The sequence below is a fragment of the Phacochoerus africanus genome, chromosome 15 (genome assembly GCF_016906955.1).
Source record: "Phacochoerus africanus isolate WHEZ1 chromosome 15, ROS_Pafr_v1, whole genome shotgun sequence".
Lineage (NCBI taxonomy): Eukaryota > Metazoa > Chordata > Mammalia > Artiodactyla > Suidae > Phacochoerus > Phacochoerus africanus.
Genome location: NC_062558.1, coordinates 134,771,147 through 134,786,434, shown reverse-complemented (window position 1 = coordinate 134,786,434; position 15,288 = coordinate 134,771,147). Strand labels below are relative to the sequence as shown.

Sequence of the window (15,288 nt, the reverse complement as noted above, 5' to 3'; positions counted from 1 at the left end):
GCTGGCCCTTCTCAAGTTGAGAAGAACAGGAGGCTTAGAGTACGAGGCTCATCTGTATCTCAGAAGAAAGATAGATCCGCGCTCTGTGTTTAAATATAGCATGGTGTTTGCTACAGAGTCGGAGAATAAGCAATTGAATATGTAGGTCATTGACTTGGGAGAATGAGTTTGGAGTTTTCTTTGCATCTGATTAACACTGTCTTGCGATTGGGCCATGGATGCTGGGAGGAAATTGGGTTACACAGAGTTCAGCAAGATATCCGGGAGGGAAACTGGAGGACTCAGGAGAGCATACCTTTGCCCTCTTCGGGCATTTCAGGGGTGTGACTTGGTGCTGGGCCCTGTGCTCTGTATCCAGCCGGGAGGCATTAACTGGAGTTGCATGAGCGAGGCTGGGTGCTGGGTGCTGGGCCCCTGAGCAGATCCATCAGGAGCCAGGGGCGAGGGCTCTGCTTAATCAGGATAAATGCCAGCGGTATATTTTAATGCGGGCTTGATTCAGAACGCACTGTTTGGAATTGCATATTTAAAAGGAAACTGCCATCCCCTTTGGAAGGTACGTGACATTTAAAGATCTGTAGCGGGAGGTAGGTTTGACAGCTTCGAATTATATTTGAAAGAGTTTTTCTTTTAAGAAAGAAAATGATTACTTCTATTTTAAATGTCATCACAAAGACATAAACATGTTTAATCAAATTATATATTTAATTTATGTAGAATGTGATTTTTTTATTCCCGTGGAAGAGCCGATGGTTATTTCTTTATCAGCTTTGAAGCGGGTGACGTTGGTGATTTGAAAGCAGGTTAGCTTTTTGAGTGAACGGGCTCTTGAAGGGTTGATGGAATCTGGAAAAAAATAGTTTTATAATGTAAGTGCTTTTCTTCGGTACACTTGTAGCTAATGGCACATTTTGGGGAGAGGGAGGTACCTTGGTTCTTGTCTCTGGGAGGACTCGAGGATACACTCCCACTCCCGGGGAATGGATTGAAAGGCGTGTGACCCTGAAGACAATAAAAGGTACTCGGCAATCTCCGCATCCTGCTCCTGTAATTGTCTCCATCTGGATTCTTTGACTCTGCGGGGAGGGACCTGGGAGTGCTAGGATTGACGGTGCCAGCTCTCCCTGAAAGGGAGGTGATGGGAGCTCGGAGGACAGACACAGAATGCCACAAGTGACCTCGAGGCTGATACAGTGTGGTTTAAGTTTTGTCACAAAAGGCTGGGGTGGAATTCAGCAGTGGCAGCAAGGCCCCGAGGCTGCTGGAAAAGCAGGGGTGTAGCTGTGGGTCCGCTCAGGCAAGTGGCTCACTGGCCCTGGGGCCCCACTAGGACACTCCAGCTCCAGAACTTTCTCTGAGTGAGCTAGGTGTTGGACAGCGGCCAGCCCGACATACAACCAGCCGTGTGTGTGTGTCAGCTAGGGACAGTCTTGGCCTGTTGCAGCCTGCTGCCTCGAGTTTCGATTTAGCCAGGCGGGGTCAGGGAGCCTGGGCTTCCCTGCCCCTGTGCCCACTGGCCCACACGCACCAGCCCTGGGGGCCGGTTTTCTCTTGTCCTCTCTGGGGCTGTTCTGGCAGAGGTGACCTGGGGAGCCCTGGGCATCTGGCAGCAGCTGGGAGAGAGACACCCACTGTGCCCTTTCCCAGGAAAGAACTTACGTCGTAAGCATCTCTGCCAACTCCAGCGGAGAAGGTCAGGGTTCAGGCTCTCGAGAGGCGGGACGGGCTCCAGGGCTGATCCCAGCTCAGGGCTTGAATCTTGTCAACAGGCTGGGCTCCGGGTAAACACCAATCCGCCCAAGCAAGGAACTGCCCTGTTTATTTATCGGTCACCTTGAGCCAAACTAAACAGACAGACCCCCATATGGGACAAACCTGCTTGTTATGTTTGTAATTAAACTTGTTGTTTTGACTTTGATGTGCAGCGCTAAGAGCAACGAGACCTGCTCTCCCCCAATTGGTAACATCTTGCAAAACAATAGTGACAGTAACATGACCCAGAAGTTGATATTGCTACGATCCACAGACACTGTGCTGATTCCCAGTGTTTCTTGGATTCATTTGGGTGTGTTTTCACTCCTAGCTGTTGTGTCATGTGTAGATTCCGGTACGTCCCACCACAATCAAGATACACAACAGTTCTGTTCCCCAAGGCTCTCACCTGTTGCCCTTCTCACCTGTTCCCACTTCAGGGGGTCCATGGCCAGCGGACATGGTTGGAGACAGGACTGGCTTCCTAGACCCAGCTCACCAGGGAAAGTTCTAGAGTTGGAGTGTCCTGTCTGCTCCCCTGACAACTGGCAATCTGTTCTCCATCTCTGTAATTCCGTCCCTTAAGAATCTTAGAGAAATGGAGGTCCCGTGGTGGCTCAGTGGAAACGAATCTGACTGCTAACCATGAGGACGCAGGTTTGATCCCTGGCCTCGCTCAGTGGGTTAAGGATCCCGTGTTGCTGTGGCTGTGGTGTAGGCTGGCGACTACAGCTCCGATTCTTGACCCGGCATATGGGAGCTTCCATAGGTCATGGGTGTGGCCCTAAAAAGAACCTCAGAGAAATGGAATCAGATCATATGTAGCCTTTGGGGATGGGGTGTTTTCGCTCAGCACATTTCCCTTTGAAATTTGTTCAGCTTGTAGTGTCACCAGTTTTTTCCTCTCGTGGTGAGGCCTAGCCCATCCCAGAGGTTTGCGACCTCGTCTCAGACTGGAACACTGCTAAGAGGAAGCGGGTCGTGGAGGCCCAGGAGGAGCCCGAAGACTCTGATCTCAGGACGAGCAAGCATCACATCTCCTCTTCTCAGCCAGCATCCGGGGGACGATGTATGAAGAAGTTTGTGCCACGACGGTGTGGCTGTTTGGGGAACCAGTGGAAGAGCCCTCTTCACCTTTGTTTTTTTTTGGCTTTTATTTTGGCCTTTTTTTTTTTTTTTTTTTTGTTTGTTTGTTTTTTGCTTTTTAGCGCCGCACCTGGGAACTACCTATGGAAGTTCCCAGGTGAGGGGTCAAGTTGGAGCTGCAGTGCCAGCCTACACGACAGCTCACAGCCACGCTACATCCAAGCCTAACTGTGACCTACACCACAGCTCACAGCAACTCCGGATCCTTAACCCACTGAGTGAGGCCAGGGATTGAACCCTGATCCTCATGGATGCTAGTTGGGTTTGTTACCACTGAGCCACTGAGCCATGGCAGGAACTCCCAAGACTGGAATTTGTTGCTTCTAGAGGAAAAAAATCTGTTGGACCCATGAATTTACGTTGTTAGATTTTCGGGGTCTCCACTCATATCCGTATGCTCTGTACAGTTCTCTGTAACAAGCCCAGCCCTGTAAATGGATTTTGGAAAGTTAAGTCTCTCTGAGCTGCAGAATAGCTGCCGTTCCATTTGATGGCAGTGATTCCTTCATTTTAAGCTTAAATCTCTCCTGAAGCCTAATGTTCAGGTTTGAATAAACATAGTTTGAAATAAAAACGGAACCGAATTTCCTTTAGGCCTTTCTTTCTTCCCAGGACTCTGAATTCTTGAATTCCCCTAGTTGCATTAGGAACACATTTGTTAAAACAATAGAATTGTTGACACATATTTGTGAACAGTTTTTTTTTTTTGTCTTTTTAGGGCCGCACCAAGGGCATATGGAGGTTCCCAGGCTGGGGTCTAATTGGAGCTGTCGTCTGCGACCCATACCACAGCTCACAGCAACGCTGGATCCTTAGCCCACAGAGCAAGGCCGGGGATCAAACCCACAACCTCATGGTTTCTAGTCGGATTCGCTAAACATGTGAGGGCTGAGCACTTTACCTGCTGCATCACAGGTAACCCCATAGCCCAGGAAAGAATGCTCACATCCTAGGTTCTCAGTGAAGAAGCCGAACTCGGGGTGAGGGCGCTTTTCTAGGGCCGCTCATTCCAGTGCTTTTCATTGTTGGTCCGTCTCCCAGTTCTGCAAGATAAAAACCCTACTCTGTCCCTGCTCACATGGAGGCAATCAGCTAAACCCATCACAAACCTGGCAGAGCAGCTGAAGCCTTGGACAGTGGATGCAGGGTCAGGGGGAGGGATGCAGGTGGTTGAGCAAGGGTCTGTTGCAGCCAAATTAATTTCACTCAGCTTTCCTGCCCTGCTCAGTATTCCGTACGTTGTCCATTGGTCAGTAGTGTTCTTATCTGAAGCCTGTCACTCTTATGAATAATTTTTCAGGGCTTGTGGACATGGCCGTTTGGTTCTCTTAAGTTTTATAGACCCACACTCACGCTTCTCTCTGCTCACTCTCTGCAGTTTAATCTGTGGCCAAGAACTTGGCTGCAGCCTTGCCTTTCCCCCGCCGTACTGCCGTGCTGGTCCTTTGCCTTCAAGCCCTGGGCGAGGCTGAGTTCTGAGCGCCTTAGCTCCCCACCAGGGCCAAGGGTTCCCTCTGCATTGGTGCCCCCGCCCCTCTGGGGTTCTCCCAGGTTGATTGGCCACTGGGATTCAGGTTGATGCATGGGTATCCCTGAGAAGGAGACACCCTGTTTCTGGATTAAACTCACACGAGGTTTCGGTGGGGGGCGGGGCGGATATCATCTTCCCTTCCAAACTGTCTTCAGAACTTTTGGTGATGGCAGTTGTTACTTAAGGTCGTAGATCCTAAATAGAGCCACTCTGTGGGGGTGCTGGGCCCGGGACCAAGGCAGCATCTCCTTGTCAGCGTTCCCAGCTTCAGCTCCCTCTTCTGATGTAGAAGCCCGCTCTGTATAAATTCACTGTGCATTTGGAGTTCTCTTACGGCACCATGGGTTAAGGATCCCATGGTGTTACTTCAGCGACTTGGGTGGCTGCTGTGGCTCAGGTTCCATCCCTAGCCCAGCAATTTCCACATGCTGTGGGTGAGGCAAAAAAATATATATATATATGTTCACTGTAGGAAATCTGCCTTTTGCAGAAAATGGAGAAATAGAGAAAGCTATGAAGAAAATGAAAACAATACATACATTTTATGACCTGAAAGACATGTTTTCAAAATGATCATATATCTTGGCATGGAAAAATAACTTTACTGCTTCAGGTGTATTTTCTGTCTCATGCATAGATGTATGTACTAGAAAACAGACATCACTGTTTCAAGAACGTTTTAAGAATTTTGGAGCCTTGAGTTTTGTTGGTTTTTCCATTTAATCTTGTGTTTTCCTGAAGTTGTGAAATGTTTTTGAATTTTTGAAACCAAAGAAATCCGTTGGGATACAGGTATCATAATATACATGGGTATAACACGATAGCTATTCCTATATCTCTGTGGTGGATCAGGAGAAACAGCCCAGTGATTTTTCGGGGGGGGGGAGGAGGGGTGCATCTCGGGTGACTTGTTTTATGTAAATCTTGATTCCTCCCCTCATTAGTCCTTAGGGGAAGAACGAGGTGTGGATTGAAACCTAACTTTGCAGAAAAGGTGCCCAGGGCCATGGGGGGTGTTTGTCTTCTTGTCTTGCATGAATTTTGTGTTACTGTCAGCTTAGGGAGTTCCCGTCGTGGTTCAGCAGTTAATGAACTCCACTAGTAACCATGAGGACGCAGGTTCAATCCCTGGCCTTGCTCAGTGGGTTAAGGATCCCACACTGCCATGAACTGTGGTGTAGGTCGCAGATGCGGCTCAGATCCTGTGTTGCTATGGTTGTGGTGTGGGCCGGCGGCTACAGCTCCGATTGGACCTCTAGCCTGGAAACCTCCATATGCCGCGGGTGTGGCCCTAAAAAGACAAAAAAGAGAAAAGATGGTCAGCCTAGGAATTCCTGCTGCGGCAGTGTCTTTGGAGAGCTGGGTTCAATCCTCGGCCTGGCACAGTGAGTTAAGGATCCAGCACTCCTGCAACTGCTGCTTAGGTTGCAGCTGCAGCTTGGATCTGATCCCTGGCCTGGGAACTCCATATGCTGCAGGGTGGCCAAAAAAAAAAAAAGACTGTCAGTGTCTAGGTTTCTGTAACTGTCCTGAGCTTCTGTCTGCGTGCTGTCTGACCCCGGGCCCCTTGTTGGAGGGATGTCAGCGGGGAGGTGCCTGATGAAAAGGGATCTAGGCAACACCTTTTTTTTCTTCTGAACTCTCTGCTCTACCAGGGAAAACACTGAGGCCAGGACGTTTTTTCAAGGTGCCATCCTGGGGAGGGGAGGGATGGACTGGGAGTTTGGGGTTGGTAGCTGTAATATGACATTAGTAAGGGCAAGCAGTGAGGTCCTGCTGTGCAGCACAGGGAACTGTAGTCTCAGGACAGACCCTGCTGGGCGATACTCTAAGAAAGGGAAGGTGTATGTATCTACGTCTGGGTCACTTTGCTGTACAGCAGGAATCGGCACAACATTGTAAATCAGCTATACTTTAAAAATTAAAAAAAAAAAAAAAAATCCTTACTGGTTCATGGTTACTGCTCGCAGGCTCTGTTCTGAGGCCAGCCCAAGTCCCTCTTCCCTCATGGCCGGTTCCAGGGCCTCGTAGAGGCTATGCTGGTAGCTTTCTGGTTCAGTGACTTATTTGGAACCACACATGGCCACCTACAGGTGTCATTTTTTGCCTTGTGGGTTTCCACCACCACTGCCTGATAACGTGAGGCTGAGACCTCAGTGGCCAGGTTTTTACGGGGTCATTCCCCTCCCCTCCCCTGCCCCAGGCCAGGCCTCCTTCCCCTCCTCCGGGCATTTCAGAGTTAGCAGGGTGGCCTCCCAGCTTGTCTGACATGTGGATGGATGCCCGGCCAGGCCTCTGGGAGTGGGGGCCAGACTGCCTGGACCAGCTGTCTTCACCTCCAAGGGTAGCAGGGCAGTTTGGGGTGTGGGAACACAGCTTGAACTCACAGCCAGACGTCATTGTGTGCGTGGGTTGCTGCTCATGGATCTACTTTTTTTTTTCCTTCCAAAACTTGGCTCGCGTCAGGCCTGATGTACAGCGCGCGTTTATTGATTTGGTTGCTGTGTTCGCTCTTCCAGTTGTTTCCAGGCATCCACCTCCCCCCCCCCCAACCCCCCGCCCCAATCTGGCATCCTCCTGTCCTTGTTTATTTCCCCATCACTGGTGCTCCTGAGCACGAAGCCCTGCCCCCGAGGACTGGAGCCAGCTAAGGCTCCGTGAGGCTAGGCTGCCCCTGGTCCCCTGGCCCAGCTCAGATCCGCTGTAGGTACCGTAACAAAGGGCTGGGGGACAGCAGAGGAATGGACGCATTAATTGACTACATCTGAGACAACACTGGGACAATATCCTATTTTGTTTTCCTTAAGAAAGTGGCCGAGTTCCAAGAGGTCGCTTCCAGTTTTCCCCTGGCTGTCCTTACATGTGAACACGAGAGTTCTGAAATCTTGGCGGTTGGGCTTTTTCACATTTTTTAGAACTTCGACCCAGCTGAACGTATTTAATACAAAATTTCATTAGACTTTCTCTCCTCAAGACTGTATGTGAAGTTTTTGCCTGGAGGGCGTTTTTCTTATTGAAGTGGAAACTCTTGGACCTGGAGGGGGCGGTTATAACTAAATGTTGATTTAACCTTAGGTGTCTTGATAGCAGCCGGCCTAAATAGAGACATGCAAAGAATTTGCTTTCAGGATCCCCTCCCCCTCCCCAAAGGGTCGTTGTTGCAAAGCTAGTTAATACGGTTTATCCGTTATTGGGTAGCAGTGAGTGGTTGGATCCCGGGCAGGTCTCGTGTGGCTGTAACATGCGGAGGTGAAGGGACCTGAGAACACACAGTGTTAGGGTCCATCTTCTGGGCAGTGGACGTTTCCTTTCTTGGGAAGATCTTGTCATTTCCTTGGTTTTCCCAGTGTGACAACCAAACTAGACATGTCTGTTGGGCTAGGCATGAGTTCATGGTTAAAGGCTGGGCAGGTACATAAGTACACAAGAGAATGGGTTCCTAGTGGACTTGGGTTGGTGCCATCACTGTGTCAGCCTGAGGTCCTGGATGGGGGCAGATCACACATGCTGAGCTTGAGGGTGGGCAGAGGCTACAGTCCCAGCAGCTGCCAGCCCTCCCTGCCCCGTGTTGCTCAGAGATGCCCATCTGTGCCCCCAGCAGTCCCCCAAGCTTGCTGCTCCCCCTCCACCTCCCCCAGTTGGCTGAGGGCAGCCCAAAGCCACCCAGTTTCTCTTGTGGGTCATTGTGCATCACTGGTTGTGTGGGACACCTGCTGAGGGTGGTCAGGGGTGGATCGGGAGCCAGAGGGGTTGGGGAGGGGCCCAGGCTGCTCAGGTGTCCTGTGAAACGGACTCCAGGAGCTGCTGCCTGTGGCCTTGAATTGACACCTGGCACCCTCTGCCTGGGCATGTCCCTTTCTGGCCAGGACTTCTTGTTGATACGGATGGGTCGGTTTCAGGGCGTGGGCCTTGGTTTCTCTGTGAACTGGGTTCCAGGTCCACTTGAGGCTTTCCCCTGCCCACCACCCTTGAACTTGAGACAGTAGTGAGGCCCCGCTGTGGACATAGGGGATAGCCCCTGGCATCCACTTCCTTTGCCCTCCCATGCCTGTCGTGATCCCACCACCAAGGGCCACTCCCTCTCAGAGTCTGAAAACCCCAGAAGAGTGCAGTGGGGCTCGTGTCTGCAGCAGGAGGGGTGAGGAGGTTAACCCAGGGCTCGCTTGGGGCTGCTTTTGAACTTCAGGTCACAGTGGCTCCCTCTGGGCCGGGCCTTCTCTGGAGCTGAAGCAAGTTGCAGGAGACCCTCTTGGAGAAGCCCCTCGGCAGGTGGCTCCTTCTGCCCAGAGGCGGAGGCTGGGCAGCAGGGTTGCCCCATGGTGGCCCCGCAACTGGGGGAGGGCTGGCATTACCTCCTGTACCTAAGCATCCCTTCAGCACCACGCCAGCTCGGCTCAGCTGTCGATTTAACAACAGGCTCCCTTCTGAGAGGACCGGCCAGGAGAACATTTTTGGGGGAGAAGGCTGGCATTCTGGATGGCTCTTCACCCAGTCCCTTGTCTCTTCCTAGGCACAGCCTTGGGCAGACTCCCAGCAAGAGGAGGGCGGGGCCCCTCTGGGCGAGCGTGGGGCTCCCTCAGTGACCTGGCGAGGAGTGCTGCCCTCTTAGGCCAAATATGAGCCCCTTTTGATTTGCGCAGAGGTGGGTTTGGGTCTTAGCAGGTGCTGCTGATGACAAGCTGTGGTGGAGCCTGCCGTCTGGTGACCGCAGTGACCACTTCCTGAATACTTACCCACGCGAGCCTGGCGTTGTGGATTTGAAAGGACCCGCCCGCCTGCCCGTAAGGTGGTTGCTGTCTCCCCTGCCCCAGTGGCCAGAGTCCCAGGGCATTGGTCACCTCGCCCCCCGGGGAGCCTGGGGTTCCCCTCTGGTGTCCTCCTGCAAGTCCACGCTCTCCCCCTGGTCCCTTCCCAGTAGCCCTCTGTTGCAGTCAGTTCCTGATCGCCCAGGAGACCCTCTGCAGGGTCCCACCTTCTGGATTTAGTAACTGAACAGCCCCTGGATCCAGGAGGGGCACAGTGAGAAGGAGAGCAGAGTCCAGATAAGGCCAGGGTTCCCCCAGCACCCGGGCCTCCTGCTTCTGTCCACATTTCCGCCTGAGGACCGCTCTCCTGCTTCTAAGTGCCCAAGCCAGGCCTCGCTTTGGCTCACTGGCCAGTCTGGGCCCACCTGTTCTGGCCACAGGGCCAGCCTGGAGAAGAGGAGGCAGAGGTACTGACCTTGGAAGCAGCAGGTGGAGCGGGCCCCACCGGTGGCCAGACAGAGGGCAGGCGTTTGAAAGCCTAGATGACCCCAGTGTGAGTCAGACCAGAGACTCCAAGTGGGGGTTCACGCGGGGCCAGAGTGGTAACAAGAGCTGGCACATCAAAGCTTTAAAAGCAAGAAGTAGTTCCTGCAGAGTAAGTGCAAGTAGGTGGGTACCTCCGTGATGCAGCAGGTGGGGCGCAGGAGCTGGACAGAGCTGTCTGCGCCTCTCAACTCCGGTAGGATGGCACAGGCCAGGCCTCCGTGAGGGCACAGGGCAGAGCACCAGGGGCCATTCTGACAGAGGGCGGAGTTCAAGTGGGGGCAGGCCTGCACCCCCCCCCCCCCCCCCAGTGAGCTGGGGCAGAGCCTCTCAGGCCCCCTTCCAGACATTCTGAAAGTTCAGCTTCAGTTTTAGCAACGTCTCCTTAATGCCTACAGACATCAAAGGTCATTTTATATGCCCAACTTGGTGTAAGAAGAAACTAAAAATCCAGGTGGTGAGGCCCTGTCTAGGCAGTGCGTCCTGAGTTGTAAGTTTCCTGTGCGAAAGCCCCAGCCCTGAATTGGATTGTTCCAGGCTCTAGGGGCTGCTACCCCTCCCCACCTCTGTCATGGTGTGTGTGCCTGCGCGTGTGCGTGCGAACACGTATTAGTGCCACGCACATACCTTGATCTTCCTCAACTCTGGGTGGAACACGTTTGCCGAGTGAGGTTTCATAGATTCACCCAGGTTGGTCGTACCAGCCAAAAAAAGAAGCCCTCTTCCTTGGTCCGAAGCTTGGAGCTGCCTGGCATTTCCTGGCTGAGGCTGGGTGACTTAATGGAACTGCTTGGGATTCTGTGGTTGCTGCTTTAGGAGCAGTGGTGATTTTATTTTTCTTTTTAGGGTCACACCTGTGGCATATGGAGGTGCCCAGGCCAGAGGTCTAATGGGAGTTACAGTTGCTGGCCTACGCCACAGCCACACAGGATCCGAGCTGTGTCTGTGACCTACACCACAGCTCATGGCAACGCCGGATCCTTGACCCACTGAGCGAGGCCAGGGATCGAACCTGCAACCTCACGGTTCCTAGTCGGATTCGTTTCCGCTGCGCCATGATGGGAACCCCACCTAAGCCATTTCTTTGTCTTGTTGTAGACTTCTGGAAGTTCTTTGGGAAATTCTGCCCCCGAAACTCCCCCCGGCACATCAGTGCGGCGTCTCCTCCCCACTGCACTGTTCTCGAGGAATCACTGAAAGAAGTGGTTTTGAATTTGTTGCCTTTCTGTAGCTCCTCTTTTTAAGTACTTCTTTCCACCTTCGAGTCACAATGGGCACTTGATTTCAAGATTCTGTCTACCAAGCCTTTTCATGTTCTCAATCCGCTAAATAAGCTGTCACCGTTCACTTGGGCAGTCTGCAGGCTCTTCTGAATTTCTGGCTTGAAATCCTGTGAAATGTCACCTCCTCAGTGAGGCCTTTGCAGGCAAGGTTATTGATTCCCTACTTAATTTTACCATGAAAATGCTCAAGGAAGGAATCCATACCCACCAAGTTTCAGGAGGTGTTAACCTGTTACCTTTGTCTTCAGACCTGAGTTTTAAAAGAAGGTTACAGGCAGGCGTATGTTTCTGTATATGCAGTTAGTTAAATATTTGATTTCCTACTGTCTTCCAGACGTGGAGGAATTTGGAGATCAGTAACATGTGATCGAGGCATTTAAACATTTAGACTTTGAGACAGGCAGAATTTGTCTTTGCTGGCAGTCAGCTGTGGAGGTGTTAGACTATGCCTATGGTATGGGGTTTTGAAGGGTGGATAAGAGTTTGCTAGGCTGCCTCAAAAAGATGGTTCCTTGGCTGTAGTAGTTGCTTAGCATGAAACTCTATAATGTGTCATTAGAGGCTTGGGACCATTGAGAGCCTGTGCTCCCTAAGGCTTTAGAGACTGGAATGTCTTCGCTTTCCCTACCCACCCAGACACGGGAGTCTGGGTCTCTTTTGAATGGTTTGTAGAGTAGAGTGCTGGTGGGGAACTGTTGACACGAATTTCATACGTTTAAAAAATGTCCATCTGGAGTTCCTGTTGTGCTTTCGCGGGTTAAGAATCCAACTAGTATCCATGAGGATACAAGTTTGATCCCTGGCCTCGCTCAGTGGGTTAAGGATCCAGCATTGCCACCAACTGTGGTGTAGGTCGCAAATGCGGCTCAGCTCTGGCATGGCTGGGGCTGTAGTGTAGGCTGGCAGCTGCAGCTCCTATTTGACCCCTAGCCTGGGAACGTCTATAGGCCGCAGGGGCAGCTCTAATAGGGAAAAAAAAAGATAAAAAGAAATTTGAAGAAATAAAAAATATTAATCAACCATTTGACTCCTGGTCGCTAGTCAGGTGGGCTTGGTGGTGGCCAGGGTTGGCTGGAGCAGTTCATTCCTGCGGAGCGTTGCTCTCCTTTCTCCCGGGACGTGAGAAACTTTACCTTAAAACACAGGCGCTCCAGGTGCAGGGCCGCTCCAGTGTTGACACTGTGTCTGTCCTTCATGGGAAAGGCACGAAGAGACACCTGGACATGCCTGCCGCGCAGGTGTTTGGCTTTTCCGTCAGCCCGGGAGGAATAACCCCTCTAGAGCCCTGTGTGTACGGGAAGTGGTTCAGATAATGGGGATGATACCATGTATTTCCTCTTGGTTCCACGTATAGTAAAATAAATGTGAGTGCCGTTTAATGCATCACCTCATTTCATATTGCATTTGCCAAGAAAGTGCAATTTTATTGAACATTAGGATTGAATTCTTAACGGAGTAATCAATTTCAGTAGTAAGTTAAAATGCCTTCTATTAATGGACAACTGCAACCGTTAATCAGAGTTACAGTGGATTAACAGTTGTCAGCATTTATGCTAATGGCACTTAGAAACCATGGGCTTATGAATTGCACTTTATAATTCCATATTTCTCCAAGAGTCGGTAATACTTTTGGCTCGAAGGTATTGATTGTTTTGTCTGTTTGCTTGCTACTTGGAGATGTAAAGAAGTTAAATGCCCTTTTCACGGTGATGACACAATATCACCTTCTGGTTTTGCACACTTGGCTTCGCGTCAAAATAGATGGAAAGGGTTCATTTGTTCTGGTGCTTCGCTGTTTAATTTGATCTGGTGTGTGACTAAAGCAAGACAAATAGTATTTTTAATGAAACCATTTAATAACCTCTGGTAGCTTAGAATCGAAGGCATTGGAAAAATGCAATTAAAGGATGGCTAGATGTAAACAACGAAAAAAAAAATCACTGCCTCAGCTTCACTGACCCAATTCATTTTGCTTTCAGGGTTTCATCGCCTTAAATGGTTTTGAACCAATGAAGCTGGATTCTCTTCAAAAGACGGACAGCCCTTCGTGTGAACTATAGAGTTTGTGGACAAATTTATATTGGTGAGTTATTGTGTAATATCTCCAGGTAAAAGTGCAGGGTTTTGAAAATCCCCTTTGGAATGTGTTTTCAATTAGTTGATGACTATGGATCGCCAGTGGCCTCTGGATATTTCATCGGGACGTCTAAATAACAGGATCCTATTGATTGTCTTTCAATTAATTGCATCTGGTATTTTCATTTATCAAAAGCAAAATACATGTAATTAACTCTGAAGCAACAGAGTTCAGTGTAAAGTGATTTTTGCTGCCGCCACGGCTGCTGTAGAGATAAGTCAACGGAAATTACACTACTAGGAAACTCGGATCAGGATGGAGCCGTGGTAGGACTTCTTGACATATTAATTACGAAGAATAAAAATGAATTAGGCCAACAGCCTCCTGCCACCCCAAGTGGCTCAAGTAAAAGGGGGTAGATGGACGTCTTTAGGAAGAAAGCAGCTTGCTGATGATGGCACATCTTTCATGAGCTAAGATTCTGAGAGTTACCAGTCTCTAGGATGTCTTGAACATAGAACGACCCCCCCCCCCCCCCGAATGGATTAGGAATATGTGCTGAGAAGAGCGTTTGGTGTCTGCACTTATGTGGAGTGTGGCTGAGAAAATAGCGACGGAGAGCCTCCTGTTCTCCCTCCATAGCAAGCACTTTGGGGGCTCTGAGCTTCGTTTCAGCATGCCTTTAGCCAATTTCCGCAAAACCTAGATCTCACTCCAAGTCTCCAAGCCACAGCTTCTCTCAGAAATGATTTTTAGGAGTTCCCGTCGTGGCTCAGTGGTTAGCGAATCTGACTCGGAACCATGAGGTTGCGGGTTCCATCCCTGGGTTAAGGATCCGGTGTTGCTGTGAGCTGTGGTGTAGGTTGCAGATGCAGCTCAGATCCCGCGTTGCTGTGGCTCTGGTGTAGACTGGCAGCTGCAGCTCTGATGAGACCCCTAGCCTGGGAACCTCCATATGCTGTGGGTGTGGCCCTAAAAGGAACCCCCCCCCCCCAAAAAAAAAGAAAGAAATGATTTTTATCCTGCTGGAAAAAAAAAAAAATGTTTTCTCCTTGAACTAACAACGTTGTTTTAAAGTGAGGGAGAAAAAGAGCATGTGAGCCAATTTTCTCCGCGTTCTTTCTGTCAAACCTCTAGGCTTGTTCTCTGCAGTACGAGGAGCACAGAACTTTCAGTTGGAAAAGGTCAAAAGCCCACAAAGAATTGCTACGACAGTGCCCTCTCCTGAGAGCCCTGGGGAGTTTCTGACCCACAGGGTCTAAAAAAAGCTTTCTTTTAGAAGGAGTGAAGGCCAGGAAAGAAAGAAATATTGGCCTTTAGATGCTCCCCTGGCGGGCGGCTCCCCGGGGGCCTCAGCCCCAACCCAACCAGTGGAAGAAGGGTCTCACTGTGTCTCGGTCCCCTTTCCCATGGAGGAAGGTCAGTCGTGGACACTGGGCTGCTGCCTGGAACCTGGGCCCTCGGGGCCCCCTCCCCCGCAGGGCACTTGGAAGCCTTGTTTGTGAAATGAGTAGTTGAGCTGGGCTGGTCCCCACAGTCCCCCCGTCTTGTAGATTTCCGGAAACCTTTCCCCAGAGGGACCTGAGAAGGCTTGCCCGGCTGGAGCTCACAGCAGAGGGTTACTTAGCAGAGCCGACTCCGTAGGCTTTGAACACTTCGGAGCATCTCTGAATTGGGGGGTGGGAGACTAGGAATACACGTGCACCTTCTTTGGGCGAACGTGGGTGTATCAGTGAGTCACAATGGCCACCACGTCCATTTCGCTTTCCACACAAAAGGTGACAGATTTTGGCCAAGCACCACGCGTGCTCGGACAATTGGCCTTGGACAATGGTTCCCAGCACTCAGGGTGTTTTCGGCATAATTTGGGGTAACCGTTTTCCGTAGCTCTTGGAAGAGCTTGGGAAGCCCGGTCCAGCCCTGGAGGTGACCATAACTGGAGCACGGTCACCACGCCTGGAGGATGCCTCGTGGTGTCTGCGACCCCACCCATGTTGACTGTGGCCCTCTTGGCCTGGCTGCTCCCCAGCTCTGGGCACCCCGCCAGTGGGTTAACCTTCGCCCCTGAGCACCCTCGTGAGACTCTCAGGGTGTGGTTCTTGCGTGTCCTGGAGGCAGGTGCTGGCTTTTTCCTCTGGGGCTCATCACCTCACTCAGGATATGGTACCCCGCTTTTTGGTTCTTGGCTCTTTATTCTATGTCCCATCACCA

At 50.9% G+C, this 15,288-nt stretch overlaps 1 protein-coding gene across 4 annotated transcripts in view; it reads left to right on the top strand.

The window, feature by feature from the left end:
• Positions 1 to 15,288, top strand: part of CTBP2 (C-terminal binding protein 2) — a 158,955-nt gene that overhangs the window by 37,568 nt on the left and 106,099 nt on the right. For 3 of the 4 annotated variants that reach the window (XM_047759497.1, XM_047759496.1, XM_047759498.1), the window contains one exon: positions 12,980 to 13,083. The gene's annotated coding sequence lies outside the window, so the exon portion shown is untranslated. Of the gene's footprint in view, positions 1 to 395; positions 557 to 12,979; positions 13,084 to 15,288 lie in introns of those variants that run through there. The other variant, XM_047759499.1, reaches the window with a different exon arrangement.